Below are 15,781 nucleotides of genomic sequence, written 5' to 3'. Positions count from 1 at the left end.
ACAATCAGCCCTCTGCACCTGAACATTCCCACCAGGATCAAAAATATTGTTTTCAATCAGCAGTTGGTTAAATCTGAGGATGCAAAACCTGTGGATATGAAGGACTGACTGTATTTACTGGAAAAAAAATGCACGTAAGTGGACCCCTGCGGCTCAAACCCAAGTTGTTCAAGGGTCAACTGCACTTTGCGCAGTTTTGGAAAGAAAGGTCATTTTTATTTTGTTTGAATGCTAAGATTTACATAGGAATAACTGTGAGTTTTTCTGACTCTAGAAACAAGCAGGTAAATTAACAAGTTGTTCTCTGTTTTCTATTTTATATTGTGAAACATTGCGGTACAAAATATGAGATTTCAACTAAAACATCAGAATTATAGAATATTGATTATTAACCGATTATAAAAATTTATTAGTGAAATACCTAAAATAATTAAATTCAAACAGAAAAGGCTTATTGTTATAACATATAAGCTACTAGGTCCAGAACCTGAAATACTCCATAGTTTCCGTGTTATGTTTAATGACTCTTATCTCCTCCTTGACCCTTCCAGAAATTTACCTGAATCCCTTTCCACTATGGAAAATCAGAAGGCCATTGTGTTTATTCTTGTTTCAGGAAGACTACTGGTTCATTATACATTCAGTGGAGGAGGGATGTAAGTGGAGGAAGAAGATTGAGGATCAGAAAGTTATACTACTTTTGCATACAATCACTGCCATTTTGCATGTTTTCCTTCCAGTAAAACTTTTCTGGTAAAAGTAATCATTCATCTTCTTGTAATGATCAAACTTAAAGGTAAGTTCTCATCTTGTGTGCCGTTTTTGCCACATTTGACCCTATAAACTTCCCTCCTGGAAACCCTCTCTTTCTGGCACTTGGAGATGCCATTCGTTGTTTTCCCATTTCTTAGATTTCATCTTGTTAGTTGCCTTAGTTCATTTTTCTCTGCCTACTCCATGCAGTTGGCATACTATGGAATGAATTTATGTCCATTCACTCTCGTTTCCCCCAATAACCTTACCCACTCTCATTATATCAATGACTCACAAATATCTAGGATCTACCTTTTGCCTGAGCTCAAAACTCCTGATTCCAAGTACCTCAAATCTAACATGTCTAACACGTCCACTGATATTATTGTCCTTATCCTTACCTTTGCTTTTGTTTTAGATGCCCAACTGAATATGCTCAGTTAATACCAGGCTGTTGCCAAAGTTTCCCCAGTCATTTCAGTTTGATGAAGCTTGTCCTATAATAGTTATCACTTATTAAGTATTAATACATGCTAGTCGATTCCTTAGAAGGGTTCAATCTTCCCAATACTTTTTTTTTTCCTGATTTGACAGCATATAGCTTAAGAAGATATAAAATCCTTAGTTCATTCCTTATTTCCTTGAATATTTTTTAGCTATCACACCACCGTTGTCTTGTTGGCAGGAAATCTAATGTTAGACTGATTATTTTTTCCCTTTTAAAATGATTTAATGTTTTTGCCTAGAAATTCAGATGATACTTTATCTTTAAAAATATATTAGTTTTACTGGGACCATTTCTTGGAATTGACTATGTGGGTTAATTTTCCAGGTACAGTGTGAACTCTTTCAACATATAGACACAAGTCAGTTATTTAAGGAAAGATATCTTGAATATTTTCAACATCTTTATTGAGGTATAATTTAAATAAATTCATCCATTTTAAGTAAACAATCCTTGATGTTTAAACATATGTATACAATCACATAACCACAGCTACAATAAAAATATATAACTTTTTCATCATCTCAAAAAATTTCCATGTGCTCCTTTGCCATCAAGCCTTTCTCCCACTTCCAGCCTCTGGCAAACACTGATCTATCTGGTCTCTATCTGGTTATTATAGCTTTGCTTTCTTCTAGAATGTCATATGTGTGGAATTAAATAGGATAAATTTTGTTCTGCTTTTCCAGGAATATAATATAAATGGAATTATTCAGTATACAGTCGTTTGGACTGGTTTTTCCTATTTCTGCAAAAAAAAAAAAAAAAAAAAAGCGCCATTGCAGTTTGGTAGGGGTTGCACTGAATCAGTAGACTTCTTTGGGTAATACTGCCATCTTAATAGTAAGTCTTCCAATCTGTGAACATGGATGTCTTTATATTATTTAACTCTTCTTTATTTTTTCAGCAGTATTTTTTAGCTTTCAGTGTACATGTTTCTCATTATCTTGGTTAAAGTTATTAGCAGGTATTTTATTCTTTAGGTTGCTACTGTAAATAGTTTTCTTAATTTCCTTTTTGGATTGTTAACTGCTGGAGTATAGATACACAACTCTTTTTCTATATGTTGATCTTGTATAATGCTATGTATATATTGATCTTGTTGAATTATTTTATTAGTTAAGTAATTTTCATGTGGATTCTTTCAGATTTTTTAAATATAGAATCATTTGCAAAGAGAGATAATTTACTTGTTTTCCAATTTGGATACCTTTTATTTCTTTTTCTTGCTTAAATGCTCTGGCTAGGACTTCTAGTACAATATTAAATAGCAGTGGTGAAGGTGGGCATCCTTCTCTTGTTCTTGACCATAGGGAGAAAGCTTTCAGTCTTTAACCACTAATTATGACGTTGGTTGTGGGATTTTCATAAATGGCTTTATTATGTTGAAGAAGTTTCCCTCCATTCCTAGTTGGCTGAGTGTTTTGAAAATGAAGGAGTGTTGAATTTGTTCAAATACCTTTTCTGCATCAATTCAGATGATCATGTATTTCTTTTTTTTTACCTTTCTTCTATTAATGTGATATATTACCTGAATAGATTTTTTTTTTATGTTGAACCATGCCTGCATTCCTGGGATACATGCAATTTGGTCACGGTATATAATCCTCTTACCACGTGATTGGATTTAGTTTATTAGCATTTGGTTGTTGAGGATTTTTACATCTAAGAGGTGCTATCAAAAAAATACGGTGAATGTTTACATTAAAAAAATTCATTACAGTAAAAGACACGTTGCCATAAATACCCCTCAAAATACTCCCCCTCACTTCAAATACACTTCATTGTTCTTGCTACTTTCTGAAGCAGTTCTGGAAGTCCTCTTTTGTGAATGTCTTTAGTTGTGCTGTTGTGCCTGATCTGATGTCCTGAATCGTTTTGACTTTGGGGAAGAGTCAGAAGTTGCACGGTGCCAGATCTGGTGAATAAGTGGATGAGGACACACCGTAATGTTTTTGACAGAAATTGCTGCATACCAGAAACAATGTGTGACATGGAGCGTTGTCATCCCGGAGGATGAAGTAAAGACACTCATAAAAGAGGACTTCCATAATTGTTTCAAAAACTGGCAAGAATGATGGGACAAATGTGTTCAAATCAAGGGGCAGTATTTTGAGGAAGATTAATGGCAATGTGTCTTTTACTGTAATAATTTTGTTTTAATTTAAACATTTACCATATCTTTTGATCACACTTTATATATTTATTAGGGATACTGGTGTGCAGTTTTTTCTTGTGGTGCCTTTGGCTTCATAGAATGAGTTAGGAAGTCCTCCCTCCTTTCCTAAATTTTGGTAGAGTCTGAGAAAGACTGTGATGTTAATCTTTGTTTATATGTTTTATATAATTCATCAGTGAAGCCATCTGATCCTGAATATGTCTTTGTTTGGAGATTTTTGAATACCCACTCAATCTCTTTACTTGTTATAGATCTGTTCACATGATTTATTTCTTATTGAATTTGTACTGGTACTTTGCATCTTTGAAGGAATTTGCCCATTCTGTCTATGTTATCTAATTTGCTGGCAAGACTACTGTTTTTAGTCTTGTGTTATAATCTTTTTTTTATTTCTGTAAGGTTGGTGCAATGTGCCAACTCTCACTTTTTATTTTAGTTGTGTCTTCCCTCATTTTTTAGACTATCTGAAGGTTTATCAATTTTGGTGATTTTTTTTCCTAAAGAATCTACTTTTGGTTTCATTGCCTCTGTTTTTCTATTCTCTGTTGTGTTTATCTCTGTTTTAATTTTTATTTCTTTCCTTCTGCTACTTTTGGGTTTAGTTTGCCTTTTTTTCTAGTTCCTTAAGTTGTAAAGTTATGTTACTGATTTATTTATTTTCTTTTTAATATAAATATTTACAGGTATAAGTTTATCTCCAATCTCTACTTTTGTTGCATCTTGTAAGTTTTGGTATGTTGTATTTTTGCTGTCACTTGTCTCAAACATGATAGTGTGATTTCTTCTTTGACCCACTGACTGTTTAGGACCTTGTTGTTTAATTTTCATATATTTGTGAATTTTCCAGTTTTCCTTCCATTATTGATTTCTAGCTGTATTTTATTGTGGTAGGAGAATGTATTTTGCATATATTTTATCTTTTAAATTTTTTTTAAAGCAGATTTCTCTACTGCAGGACTTCACAGAACCTTTTTTTTTTTCTTAAGATTTTATTGGGGAAAGGGAACAGGACTTTATTGGAGAACAATGTGTACTTCCAGGACTTTTGTCCAAGTCAAGTTGTTGTCCTTTCAATCTTAGTTGTGGAGGGTGCTGTTCAGCTTCAAATCGTTGTCCTTTCAGTCTTAGTTGTGGAGGGCGCAGCTCAGCTCCAGGTCCATTTGCCATTGCTAGTTGCAGGGGGCGCAGCCCACCATCCCTTGGGACTCGAGGAATTGAACTGGCAACCTTGTGGTTGAGAGCCCACTGGCCCATGTGGGAATCGAACCGGCAGCCTTCAGAGTTAGGAGCATGGAGCTCTAACCGCCTGAGCCACCGAGCCGGCCTATCTTCTTCTTCTTCTTCTTTTTTTTTATTAGATTCAGGTGCACAAGACAAAGGAATACTTAGAAGTTTATCATTTATATCCTTCACACTGTGTGAAGCCCCCTCCCCCCATCTACTATCCCTCTGACATCGCACAGAGCCATTACATTTCCATTATCTCTATTCCTAATGCTGTACTCCGCTTCTTGTAAGTATACACATACATATATATACATATATATGTAAAATTATAGTTGGCATTCATTATTGTTCAGCTTCAGGTGTACAGTGCAGTGATCAGGCATCTACATCATCCCTGAGGTGGTCTCCCAAATGGGACATGTGTCCATCAGATACCCTACAATATCTTTACAACATTATTGATTACGTTCCCCAAATTAATTTTCAAAACCCCGTGACCATCTTGTGGTTACCGACTGTTTTCTAATCCCCTCACCTTCTCCCTTATCCCCCCTACCCCGAAATGTCCATCGGTAGATGACTGGATTAAGAAACTGTGGTACATTTATACAATGGAGTATTACGCCGCCATAAAGAAGAAAGAAATCTTACCATTTGCAACAACATGGATGGACGCAGAGAACATTATGTTAAGTGAAATAAGTCAGACAGAGAAAGACAAATACCATATGATCTCACTTATATGCGGAATCTAAAGAAAAGAATAAGTGAATGAACTAATCGGAAACAGTTTTGGAGACAAACCGGGCTGGCCTATCTTTTTAAATTTATTAAGACTTGTATGTCCTGTCAGTGATCTATGCTGATGAATCTTCCATGTCCACTTTAGAATAATGTTATTCTACTGTTGTGGCAGAGTTCTATATATGTCTGGTAAGACCTAATTTGTTGTTCCAGCCCTCTTTCCCTATTGATCTACTGTGTGGCTGTGCCATACAATATTCAAAGTGGGGTACTGAAATCTCCAACTATTATTGTACAACTTTCTATTCCCTTCATTTCTGTCACTTTTTGCTTCATATGTTTTGGAGCTCTGTGGTTTGGTGCACCTCCATTTAAATTTGTTATATCTTCTTGATGCACTGTCCCTTTTATCGATATTGTTCTTCTTTACCTCTTGTAACAATTTTTTACTTAATGTCTATTTCGTCTGATATTAGTACAGCTGCACCATCTCTTATGCTTATTATTTGCATAGATTATATTTTTCTATGCTTCCATTTTTTAACCTGTCTTCAAATCTAAAGTAAGCCTCTTTTACACAGCATACAGTTGGATCATATTTTTTCCATTGTTCCAATTTCTGTCTTTTAATTATTGGGTTTAATCCATTTTTATTTAAAGTGATTACTGATAAGGAAGCACGTCTGTCCTTTTGCTATTTATTTTCTAACTCTTATATCTTTTTTGTTCCACAATTCCTGCAATAATGCCTTCTTTTCTGTATGATTGATTTTTTCCTAGTGTAACATTTTGATCCTCCTCTTTTCTTTTCCTGTATGTTTTAGTTACTTCCTTAGTGATTACCTTAAGGATTACAATATCTTAAGTTTGTAACAATTTGGTTTGAATTATGTCAAATTAGTTTAATTAGCATACAAAAACTTTGCTTCCATACAGTTCCAACCCCTTCTTTATGTTATGATTGTCACAAAGGATATCTTTATATATTATGTGCCCATTAACAGAGTTTTATAATTATTGTTTTATGCATCTGTTTTTCTAAAATCATATGGGGGAAAAAGAGTTACAAACCCAAAATACAACAATACTAGCTTTTATATTTACCTAGGTAATTATCTTTCCCGGTGTTATTTCTGTATATGGCTTTGAGTTACTGTCTAGTGTCCTTTGATTTCAGCCTGAAGGACTCCCGTCAGCATTTTTTACAAGGCAAGTCGACTAGCACTGAACTTTCTCAGCTTTTATCTGGGAATATCTTAATTCTCCCTCATTTTTAACAGATAGTTTTGGAGGTGTAGAATTCTTGGTTCATGTTTTTTTTTTTTCTACACTTAAAATGTCATCCCAACACCTTTTGATCTCCATGGTTTCTAATGAGAAATCAGCTGTTAATCTTATTAAGGCTCCCTTCTATGAGATAAGTTGCTTTTGCTTGGTAGTTTCAAGATTCTCTTTCTTTAGTTTTAGACATTTTGTTTGTACTGTGTTTTGATGTGGATCTCTTTGAATTCATTTTAACTGAATTCCATTGTGTTTCTTGGAGGTACAGGATTCACGCCTTTAGTCAGCATTTTTTTCTCCTTCTAAGACTCACATAATACATATGGCATCCCACAGGTATTGTTTTTCTGTTTTCCATTCTTTGTTCTTTCTGCTCCTCCAACTTGATAATTTATATTGCCCTATTTCAACATTCACTGATTCTTTCTTCTGTCTGTTCAAATCTGCTGTTGAGCCCAATCTAGTGACTTTTTAATTTCAGCTATTATACTTTCCAGCTCTAAATTTTCCATTTGGCTCCTTTTTGTAAATTCTCTTTATTGATATTCTCTATTTAATAAGACATAATTCTTCAAGTTTCCTTTAATTCATTGTCTATGGTTAAATTAGCTCTTTGAGCTTATTAATGCCAATTGATTTAACATCTTTGTTCAGTAAGCCCAATATTTCCACATCCCCAGGGATGTTGTCAGTTTATTTTTTTAACCCTTAAATGGGCCATACTTTCTTCATTCTTTATATGCCTTTTAGATTTTTGCTGGAAACTAGATGTTTTGACTATCATAATGTGACAACTCTAGAAATCAGATTCCCCCCATCACACACACACCCTGTGAGGTTTTGCTGTTAAGGGCAGTCATCAACGTGTTTAGTCCCATTCGCTGTATTCCCTGTCATGTACAATCACTGATGTCTCTGTTTCATTATCACAGCAATCAACCAGATACATATTTTTTAAAATCCTGAAGCAACAAACAAACAATTCTCCCAGTCCCTGTAGACTGGCTCAGAACTAGGTAATTCCTACATTCCTTAGCCAGGCTACCTACGTAAGAGTCTGTCTTAAGCTTCCCTTCTTACTTTGGTCCTCTAGAGGTTCTTTCATGTATTTTCTGAGCATGCGTCCAACTCTAGGCACATGCGTTGCATCCGATTCTCTAGTATGTGAGGTAGGCTTTCAAAAACCTTATTTCCACAAAAACCTTCTCCTCCACCTTCTCTTTACCAGGTCTTTTGGTCTGTCCGCTGTTTCCCCCATCCTGCATCCCTTGCCTGAGACAGGTATGCATATTATGTCTTCAAATGCTTTGACATATACAAATGCTTTTGTCAGAGATGCTGTTCCAATCGAAGGGAGGCAAAACAAAGCCAAGCCTCTGCACTAGTCCCTGTGGAAACCCCAAGACTGGTCAAAATGCAAAACCACAGTTTTGAGAACAAGGTCTGTCACAGCTATCTGGCACTGGTTAGCTAACAGCAGGAATGCTGAGCACTGTCCCCACGGATACTGTCACACTAGGAGATGGTAGACAGGTAAACAAAAATGCAATAATGCTTTCTTACCAAAATTTCGCAGCCCCTGTCTTTATTAATCACTCCTCTGATTGTTGTAAGTTTTAAAAATTATATTCTGAGGTTAAAAAAAAAGTTAATTCTGTCAGTTTTATTTGCTTAATGATTGCTTTGGTGGAGGTACTGATTCTTGGAGCTCCCTACTCTGCTGTTTTCGTGACGTCTCTCCCACTTCTATTTATATACCCCAATGTGGCATTCATGAGAATATAGCTCTCAGATCTCCTACTCAGGGAGTATAACTGACTGACAGCCCCAGATGCTGCATTTTGAAATGTATCATTGTGTTTTCATGTTCAAGCTACATTTTCACAAGCTGCTCCTAGAGAAATGACTAAGGGCAGTAGGGGTACGAACGCATTCTTGTTCCTGAGTGACATGGGATTCTTCAGATGGGCAACACTGGTGTGGAGACTAATGATACCTTACCAGACTCTCCCTGGAACTGCTTTGGGGTGTGCTGGGAGTTGGCAGACAGGTGGCTGTGGATGGGCAATGCTTCTAAGTAGACAGCGGAATAGGCTGATTACTACTAAGTTGTATTTATGTCTTGAAAAAGCATAATGAGAGACTGAGTGCTCTTTACAAACAGTTAATGGCTAAGTGTGACAGCCAGAGAGCCACTCTGGTAGTTTACAGAGGTCCTTATCCTCTACATTTGAAGGGCAGACACAGTTGATAGGTGGGAGAGGTAACTGTTCTAATCACAGAACTCTAGAGATGTGTGGACGCACTACCAGGGCAGGTCTGCTCTGCTAAAGCCAAGACCCTGCTTAGGAACACCTCGGATGCTGACGTCTAGGATACTACATCTCGATGGATGTCCTTGAGGATGCCGACAGTGCAGACCCCTGAATCTGAGCTAGACACTGTGTTAAGCCTAATCCATTGTACTAGAGGATTCTGTAGAGACCTCTCCCCACAATGCAATAGATACTCCCTCCCCTCAGGAAATGCCCTACTCCTTTCAACTAGGGTTGAATCTCAGCACAACCCAGCCAGAAACATGCTGGACCTGATAAGCTAGGAGACCACACACTAAAAGAGTAGCAAGAATGAGCTAACATGTGCCAGCAGGAATTGGGGAAAAAGAATTCATTAATGTGGGGGGCACCTTTTCAGAACACAGAATTTAACAACCTATCAAGGATCCCAAGGGATGGGGTAAATTGCTGCTGGAACGTCTTTTTCCAGAAGCCTGGAAAAAACAATGGCCAGTACTTAATGAAGTGAAAATGCCAGAATGCCATCACAAACAGTGCAGGAAGCAATAAAGTGGGTAGTGAATGAGGAAACGATGAGTTCTGCAGTGACAATGGATGCAGTTGATCTCACTAACCTCCCTTTTGCCTCTAATCAGTTTCAATGGAGTAGCTGCTCTCTCAGCCTATGTGGAAAAATAGATCTATACAGCAAAAGGGGTGAATGGTTATAATCATGAGAAAGCACATCTCAGATCTCTGACTTCAGGGAACAAAACAGACCAACAGCCCTAGCTGCTCCGATATGAAATTCATCAGCTCAGCTATACTGAGGCTACATTCCCCACAGGCTGTTCTCAGCCAATGAAAGCTGCAGCAGGGATTCTCAGGCTGGGAGACATGGACCTGTTCTGTTATTGTTCTTTGCCTAGTCTGTGGAGTCTCACTCTATGCATGCATAGCTTAGCATTCAGCCAAAGACCCATGGTGACCCTTATACAGATTTCTGGAGCTCTTTCTCTGTAGAGCACCTGCCTCTCCAGTACACAAACCCACAAAGTACAGCTGTCTCAGCTTCCCTGAACTCTGACCAACTCCACAAACTGCCATGTTCTGCTTGGGTTCCTCCTCCTTGCTCTCTGGTATAGAAAATGCCTCCCATCAGAAAACTGAGAGATCATAAGATTGACCTCATTTGTTTTTCACTGTTAGGGATCAGTGTCCTGCACTGTCAATCATTTAACCTCTAAAAACAAATTTTAAGTGCACTTTTTTCCAATTTAATAGCTGTCTGTGGTGATAGGTCAGTCTGTTACCAGTTAATCATCATAGCTAACAGCAGAAGGTCTCAAAAATAATATCAATATGATATTATTTAACTGGTTATTATTAAACTAATTAGAGACAAAATTAACAATAATAGTAATACCGTGTTTATAATAGTAAGTACCGTGTTTCCCTGAAAATAAGACTTAGCCAGACCATCAGCTTTAATGCATCTTCTGGAGCAAAAATTAATATAAGACCCAGTATTATATTTATTATACTATATTATATTAAAGGCCCAGTCTTATATTAAAATAAGACCCGGTATTGTATTGTAGTATATTATATTGTATTGTATTATATTATATTATATTATATTATATTATATTATATTATATTTATTATATTATATGATCCGGTCTATATTATATTAAAATAAAACCAGGTCTTTATTATATTATATTATATTATATTATATTATATTATATTATATTATATGATCCGGTCCTATATTATATTAAAATAAAACCAGATCTTATATTAATTTTTGCTCCAAAAGACGCATTAGAACTGATGGTCCAGCTAAGTCTTATTTTCGGGGAAACATGGTATCATTTATTGAGATCTTCTTTGTATTAGATACTATTCTAGGTACTGTATATGTATTAACTAATGTAATTTTTACAACAACCCTATCAGGTTAGTACTATTATCCCCATTTAACCAATGAGAAAACTCAAGCACAGAGAGGTTAATAAATAACGATTGCCAGAGAAAATACAGAACACCCAGTTAAATTTGAATTTCACATAAATAATAGTTCATTAGTATAAGTATATCCTATGCAATATTTAGGACATACTTATACTAGACAATTCTTTACTATCTAAACTTAAATTTTATTTTTATTTGCCAAATAAATCTGGCAACCTAAACTTGCCCAGGGTCCATCGTTATTCACTTGTATAGCAGGACTTGAAACCTGGGCAGTCTGGCTCCAAAACTTGCACCCTCTCCCATAGTGCTGCTCTAATACCACTAGAAAAGAATGAATTATGTACTGTATGTTTATAGGTCCTTCTTCTTCAACTCATGTCTCTGGTTCTTGAGTTTTCTGAATTTAAGATTAGAAATACCATGTTGCATTCATTAAAAAGGAATGATCAAATTGTTTCTAGGTTTGGCTCTATGCCAGAAAATAAATGAGACAGCTCCTTATTTGGCTGTTACAGGGTATTAAGAACTCCGAATTCCATCAATTTGAACCCCACAAGTTTTAAAATTAATATTTTTCAAAAGTTATCATAAGCTACACTGTTGACTCTAAGTACATTTACTTTTATAGGGCACTTACAAAATACCTCTAATGTGTGAGGTTCTGTGTTAGGACTCAAAGGGTTAGAAAATCTAAGAACATTAGTTCTTGATCTTAAGCAGCTCACAGCCTAGTAGGAGAGAAAGCCATAAACACAATGATAATAGCTATCACCTGTTAAGTACTTAATACATGCTAGCCGTTTCATATTTATTATCTATAATCGTGACAATGATTTTTAAGGTTGGTAAACTCCTCATTCGTAAAATGGAAATAACAAAAAGAGCTTAAGTAACTTGCCCAAAGTTATAAATCCAATAAATTATGAAGCTAGGATTCAAACCTAGTTCTGTTTGACTCCAAAGCTTGGGCTTTTCAAAAATTATTTCATACTATCTCCACAATTGACCAAAACCTCAGCCTATGAGTGCTACATTAGAGCTGTAAATTAAGACTTAAGGGAGCATTCATAACTAGTGCATCCTCTTTAATACCTAATGGAGGAGCTATTCTTAATTGCTGTTGGTTATTGAAATAGCATATAGTAATGAATCAGGTTGTTGGCATTATAATACTTACCAAGATCTTGAGACCTTCTTCTGTTAGCTATGAGTAACAGACTGACTCTATCACCATAAACATAATGATAGAAGTCATTCTATCACTGATATGGATACTAATAATGATAATAACAGTATATTGTGATATGACTACTGACATTATATTAAAAATACTAGGTTGAAAAATAATTCTATGCTAGTATATTAATCCAAAATAATTAAAAATACAATTAATGGCAAGTATATTTTAAAAATAGAATATAAATGAAAAGATGGGGCCTGACAAAGGAGAGTTTCAAAAGCACTGTTTGACCAAGGACATGTCTCTAAAGAATTGTTCAGGGTGACCGGTTAGCTCAGTTGGTTAGAGTGCTAATAACACCAAAGTTGCCAGTTCCATCCCTGCATGGGCCACTGTGAGCTACGCCCTCCTTAAAAAATAAAAAATAAAATGATTTTTAAAAAATCTAAAAAAAAGAATTGTTCAGTTAGGATTTCTTAGATCAAGTGTGTCAACAGACATTCCATAACAGCTGAGTTGATAAACTACTAGTATAAATAGCATCCCTGTAAAATATGCTGAGAGAAGAAAATGAATATAAAAAGTGTTGAGAAATGTTTTTCAGAGTCTCTGCATGGAAACTTCAGCTTAGGTTTGTCTCCAGTTTCTTCTGCTGATTAATAGGAGAGGTCTAAGTGCCTGTATGTTGAGTAGAAGAATGACAATTTGTGATTAATAAACCTGTTACAAATTTACATGCATTGGTTGTTGATGTTAAATTTTGTCTTTGAAGTATGGACAGAGGTAACAATGTAGCTCACAGTTCCTGACTTATTCTGGAACCATGAGTTTGTTAGAAGTCCTTGGTGCTTTACTAAAATTATAACTGATGGTTTTTATATAGGGCATAAATTTCAAAAGTAACAATTTAGATTTTAGCTTAAATTCATATATTACTTTTAAGTCATAAAATATTAAAAATTTATTTTCCTATAATTTTATTATTTTAGTTCATTTGAAACCAAACTAAAATTTCCCTCTGTTCTGTACTGTATCAATTTAACCACTGGAAATGACTATTTTTTCCCTTAAGCCTCAGAGCAGCCACTCCCAGTCTAAGCCTTAAACCCGCACCTACCAGGGACTGATTCCCTGAATGTGATCTCAGAGAGCCAGATCTCCTTCTATACAGATTATTTTCAAAGTAAACTATTTTTTATTAATTTATTATTACAGTACAAAATATAGGAAAATAAGTTTTATTGGCCATTTTTTTCATTAATCAATAAATAATGAGTGGTAGTTAGAAGACTCTGGAAAGAAAACTCTAAGTTCTTTCGTTTTATACCCCATATACAAGGTATATAAATGTACATTAAAATGACACATTTGAAATCATTTGGCTTAGGAATAAACAGTCTTATTTTCATCCTTCGATGGAAAAAAGTACATTTGGGAAAGGGAGGCTCATAAAAATTGTGACTGAGTAGATCACCCATGGGCCCTGTGGCTGCTCACTCACAGAGGGGTTCCTCTCTGTTTAACAACATCAGGGTCATTCTTTTTTTTCTTTCTGGTTTTTAGTTTCAGGTATACAAAACAATGTAATAGACATCTACACCCCTCACTGTTACAATTCCATTGACTCTATTTCCTATGCTGTACTCCACATCCTGTGACTATATATATACGTATGTATACATGCATATATGTATATAATTTTATATATGCATATATATATATAAAATTATAGTTGACATACAATATTATTCAGCTTCAGCTTCTGGTGTACAGTGCAGTGGTCAGGCATCTACACCGTCCATCTCCCTAATACTATTTGAGTTGTAGGCTCTCCCAGATCCTACAGGAAGGTAGAGGATGTCCTTCCCTTAACACCGTGTACTCTCATGTGCTCACACTCCCTCTCCAACAGCTGTGGCCAAGCCCCACCCTTTCAACCCATCAGTCCCTGGTAAGTGTGGTTTTAAGGCTTAGACTGGGAGTAGTTGCTCTGAGGTCTAAGCCTCTTTCTTTGCTGGGTATATTGAAGAGGAGGGATTGTGGTGGAATGGGTATAACTCTGCCTGCCTGCTCCGTTTGGCCCTAAATTGGACTCTTGCATTGTGTAGGGATTTATGTAAAATTTGAGGAGTTTCCCAGCAATTCACAGGCATTTTTTGAGGCGCAAGAAAGCAAGTTATGAGCTTCTATGATGCTCTGTTTACCTACACAAATTCAGATAGCCAATTTATATACTTTTTTAGACCTTTCTTCTCTTGGTCTCTAGCCTGAAATTTGGTTAAATAATAAAAACTGTTTTGAAACAATGAAAATGTTGGCATGATATTAAATATTTAACACTTTCCTGTGCTTCCTATTTTTTTATCTTAAATATAAAAATATAATTTCTTCTCCAAACCAATTTTATGGGATAATAGTGAAAAATAAGTTAATATATGGCAACAAATATGCTTCAGAAATTAATAAGAAGCCATTTTCAATGTTTGCTGCTGGTACCTTTTAAAAGTATTATAATTTGGTAGTATAGTGATATACAGAGTGAGATGTTTATATCATGGGATAGACAAATTTGGGGAATCACAGAAAGCTGAACTTAAAAATACAACAGCTGGAAGGCGGAACACCATTCAGTGTTCTGATATAATCTGGGCTCAAAAGCAAAGAGGAGAATAGCCTGGAACCAGAGTGTCCTATAGTGGAAAGAAGGCTGTTGAGTACATGACCTCTGCTGTGGTCTCAGTGCTTGTGCCCCACTCCCCCCACTATTCATATGTTTAAAACCTGATTCTCATCATGATAGTATTAGGACCATTGGAAGTCGCCTTTGGAAGGTCATGAGGGCAGAGCCCTGGTGAATGGGATTAATGCTCTTATAAGAGAGGCCTGAGAGATCCGTGCCCGCTTCCACTACGGGGGACACAGTGAAAAAGTGTGGGCTATGGACCAGGAAGAGGGCCCTCACCAGAGTGTGACCATGCTGGAGCCTTGATCCTGGACTTCCCAATCTCCAGAACTGTGAGAAATACATTGCTGTTGTTAGAAGCCCCAGTCTGTGGTATTGTTATAGCAGTCCAAACGGATTAAGACAACCTCTGTGTGCCAGAACCTTTCCCTAGTCGCCAGTGAGACCACGGACACACACACAGAGATGTCATATTTTCCAGCTTGAGGGTACTGGCTCTGTGCCTTACAGGTAAGGTGAATCTGACATAAAATGACTGATTCCTGCTATGCCCTAGTTGGTATCTAGTGATGGTTAGTTACATTAATGAAAAACTAGTAATGTACTAGCTCTTTTTAATGAAAATTGGTAAAGTGGTAAAAAATTATTTAAAGCATTTATTTAATATTTCAGTCCTGCTCCTATTTTCCATGTTTTTTTTTTAAAAATTAGTTATCACAATTTTTATTTGTAGAATACCTTACAGATGGAAAAGTGTTTCCCAGTGGCTGTTTTATTGGATAAAATACTCCCTGAGATAGAAGAGGCAGATGATTTTACAGATAAAGAGCCAGTCAAAAATCTCTTAGTCTTTGGTAGAACTGGGATTAAAAAACTCGTATCGCTTTACTCCAATTCTCTTTCATCTCCACCACAGTTACCTTAGATGCAGTTCAAGGGAAGTCAAATTCTTCTCCACTTTGCAACTTATAAC

General features: G+C 36.0%; 1 protein-coding gene across 8 annotated transcripts in view; it reads right to left on the bottom strand.

Moving 5' to 3' along the window:
* Positions 1 to 15,781, bottom strand: part of WDPCP (WD repeat containing planar cell polarity effector) — a 331,844-nt gene that overhangs the window by 137,569 nt on the left and 178,494 nt on the right. The gene's annotated exons all lie outside the window — the stretch shown is intronic.

This window comes from Rhinolophus hipposideros (assembly GCF_964194185.1).
Source record: "Rhinolophus hipposideros genome assembly, chromosome: 12".
Classification (NCBI taxonomy): Eukaryota; Metazoa; Chordata; class Mammalia; order Chiroptera; family Rhinolophidae; genus Rhinolophus; species Rhinolophus hipposideros.
Note: the sequence above shows the minus strand (reverse complement) of the source record. Positions and strands in the feature narration are given on the sequence as shown.